We start from the raw sequence: 3638 nt of genomic DNA, 5'->3' as shown, positions 1-3638 counted from the left end.
TACTTTTATGCTATTTATACTGAAGAGGTATTCACATGACACAGGGCATAAAAGAAGCAGCAATCATTTGGGGGGGGGGAAAGCTGTCTCATATTGTAAGAGTCTTGTGAGCACCAACCTCTTTGATTTCCCAGACAATGCAATTCATAAATAATTCCAAATTCATGTTTCAAAACATCCATACTGATAAAGGCAAATAGATGAAAAATGTCATGCATTTCAGAATTAGACAAGAATGTTAATTCTATATGTTTACATCTATAAACACTTTCCTTGAATAATCCCAATAGTTTTTAAAATGTAATTTTATTATAGATTTACATTAAAAAACTGCCACTGATGTTGATTTTATTAACAATTCATTTGAATCTTTTTTTGGTGACATTTGATTTAGTCATATTACAGTCGGATGTAATCTAGATGTCTGTTTTGACATTGTCCCAAGTAGTGTCTGTCTGTGTGTTGACCGTATAATTTGAGTGTGGGGGTTGCAGAGAAAGCACATAAATTCTCCTCAAAAACGTCCTCCTCAAAAGGGCAGTAGAGACAGTCCTTTGTCTCTGACTTTGCAGTCTCACCAGAGTCTGCTCAAGATAGAGATATCTCATCTGCTGCTTTCCATTTATCTATATTCAGTATCATCCAGACATCAAATGTGTTTTGCAGTGTGGTCAGCAAGTTTTTTGCAAAATATCACAATCAGCAAGCACAGGCTGTCTGTTTTGCACCTGCTGTCATTCAACAGCTTGTCTAGCTTGTTCGTGCCTCCTTTTTTGATATTCTGGTTTATTATGCCTTTCGCTTTGTGATGCCCCTGACCACAGATCCCCATGTTGATGTGCAGCATACTAATTTCTCCCGACCCTGTGTTTAAATGTTAAACCCCATGGACATATCTGGCATGAACCCAATCATGAATGAACCAACAGGCCTGTTCCGTGTCAGTAGTTGAAATGGGAGCTCTAACCCTGGGATTATTACCACTTTGAGATGCCCACTTGAACAGCTATTGACACCGTGGACAATTAGTTATTCTTATTAGACTTTTCATTCGGAGTGTGCCTCTATAATACTGCTGTAAGACTGACTGTTTTATATTGTTTTGTATGGTTTTTTGGACTGCTGACAATTTCATGTTAGACTGTGAGGTAGATAGACTTCAACATAATCCTTTGGATAAACCATCCGACCAGTTTTCACAATATGCACTGCTAGCCAAGTGACTGGCTTATACAGCCAGCATATTTTTTCCCATTTTGGCTCTCTCTTTCCCTTATAGTTCATTTGTAGATATTTTTTAACATGCTTGCCCTTTTCTGCAGATTCCAAACGTTCCCTAGTTCGCTGAAAACAGAGCGTCACAAACTAGTGACTCGTTCCAAGCCCAGAAAAGTGGAGGGTTGAAATAGGAAGGCCATCTGGTGCAAAATCCATGTCAAATCAAACATGTGGATCCATCGGTTGTGTGTGCATGTCAGTTTATTTTGGTTGTTTTTAACACGCTGTTCACTGAAAACGACTGAAAGCAGTGAGCATCCAGTATTTTTTTATCACTACTTTTAATAGCTATTTTTTGTATGTAATATTTGGGTACGTGGAAAAGTGGTAGGAGGGCCATCTGGTGTAAAATCAATGTCAGATCAAACATGTGTATCCATTTGGATCCATCTACTTGGTTGATGGGAAAATGTGGGTATGTGGGAAAGTGGTCCCACATGAAGTAAATGACAAACAAACATTTCTGATTTCCAGAGAAATGCTAAGTTCAGTGCAAAGAGGTCTGTGCATTTTCTTTCAGTGAAACAGCAAAAATGACAATATGTATAAAACAGCATACATACCTAGATTCAGTTCTTATCTGCTTTGCCCATATAGCTGCTTCAATTATTGATTGATTGAAGGTAAGAGGAATAGAAATAAGTTATAATACATCTAATAGTCATCTGCTGGTAGTAAAAATGATCATTTGCCTTAATCCAGACTGGACTAATCGTTTCACTTTACATAGAAAAAAATACCCCAATTTCAAGTACAGTGGAACCCTGACTTAGGCTATAGGCTAATTGCTAACTGCAACAACAAGACTTCGTTCAAGTGGAACAGCAAAGCGTAAGTATGAAAGCCAAGGGGGTTCTCACATGATTCGGAAGGCATTGTGGGCATTGTAGGCATTCTGGGCTCAGCCAATCAGAGCCAGCGGGTTTTGTTATGCGGGCATTTTGCCGTAACACGGGCAGAAATATTGCCGTTAACTTACATTTTTCGTTAAATGGGGTATTCGTAAGTCGGGGTTCCTCTGTACTTGAATTCTCCCTATTAACAAAGGGAGACAAAGAAACAAATATGCAGTAAAAAGTGATATCCAAAGAGAAACAAGAAGTTTGAAGACAAATTCAATTCCACACATACAACAAGAGACACAGGAAATGTAGGACCCAAAAGAAATAAAAATAATCCTGTCTCAGATGTCTACAGACAGTTCCTTGGACTTTATAACTTGTTTGTGCGCTGATGCATCATCAATTATGGGACCTTATAGGTCCCAATCTCCAAATTCCAACTCATGTCCAACTGAGCATAGTTCTGGGTATCAGTGGGAAAAAAAACTCAATCAATTTTTATTTAAATAAAAACTTATTAACATTTTATTTTAAATCTGCATGTTTATCATTCTTCTGAAAATGTAATGTTACAAGGGTAGTACAAAAGCAATCCCCTTAAACTGATTTTTAGTGTTAGTCTCCTTATGTTCCACTGAGTTTTTGGTTCTGTAACTAGTTACATAACATAAACTGTCTTCTGTCTGTAATGTTCCATACTGACAGAAGATGGCGCTAAACATGTTTTTAAAACTTTAGGAACTTAATTCTTAAATCCAACTACAAGGTAATGTTTTATCTTTGTCAGCTTTTAAGAACAGAGCTCAATGGTTTAAATTAGCCTTTATACATTTAGTCTTTCGTTTCCACCCTAAAACTACTAAAATTGTGTTTCATCATCTTTACGTTGTAAAAATTTGGGATTTTAAGATATTTTCATCGAAAGTGTGAACTTTATTATGCCATTGTGATTGTGTGATTGTGAAAAATAAAAACCTCCATGCACTTTCATATGATATATTACTCAATATGTTTTCAATATCACAAGCAAAATGTCAACTTTGATATTCTGCACTAACAATAAATGTCAGGGTCAAACGGTTAGCCAACCTAGGTACTCCTAGGTCACCATTTTAATCCAGGTAGATGGTAATGTGATAATTGTTCATAATGGAAAAAAATGAATATTTAATGGCCTAATAGAAATAGAAATAGTTTATGTTCACTTTTATGTTTGTGTTTTATGTTCACAGTTTATGTTTACTTACCTCTTTGTTTTTCATATATATCAATATGTGATGTAAAGTTTTTCTTTATTCCCACAGAATACTCGCTCAACTGAGTTGCCACTTGCACTGCTCAGTTTTTTCTTTGCTTTTGTCTTTATTTTGATATGTTTTTCTTAACCCTTTAAAGGCGGTCGGAGCGGGCACGCTCCGTTTTGTGTAACTATTTTTAAATCCCGGTAGCACTGCAACCACGTAAGCTAGCGCAATAATTTTTTTTGCATATGAAACCGGAGGAGTTGTACTTACATCT

Source organism: Pundamilia nyererei, unplaced genomic scaffold (assembly GCF_000239375.1).
Source record: "Pundamilia nyererei isolate P.nyererei 1_Seehausen unplaced genomic scaffold, PunNye1.0 scaffold00182, whole genome shotgun sequence".
Taxonomy (NCBI): Eukaryota; Metazoa; Chordata; class Actinopteri; order Cichliformes; family Cichlidae; genus Pundamilia; species Pundamilia nyererei.
Note: the sequence above shows the minus strand (reverse complement) of the source record.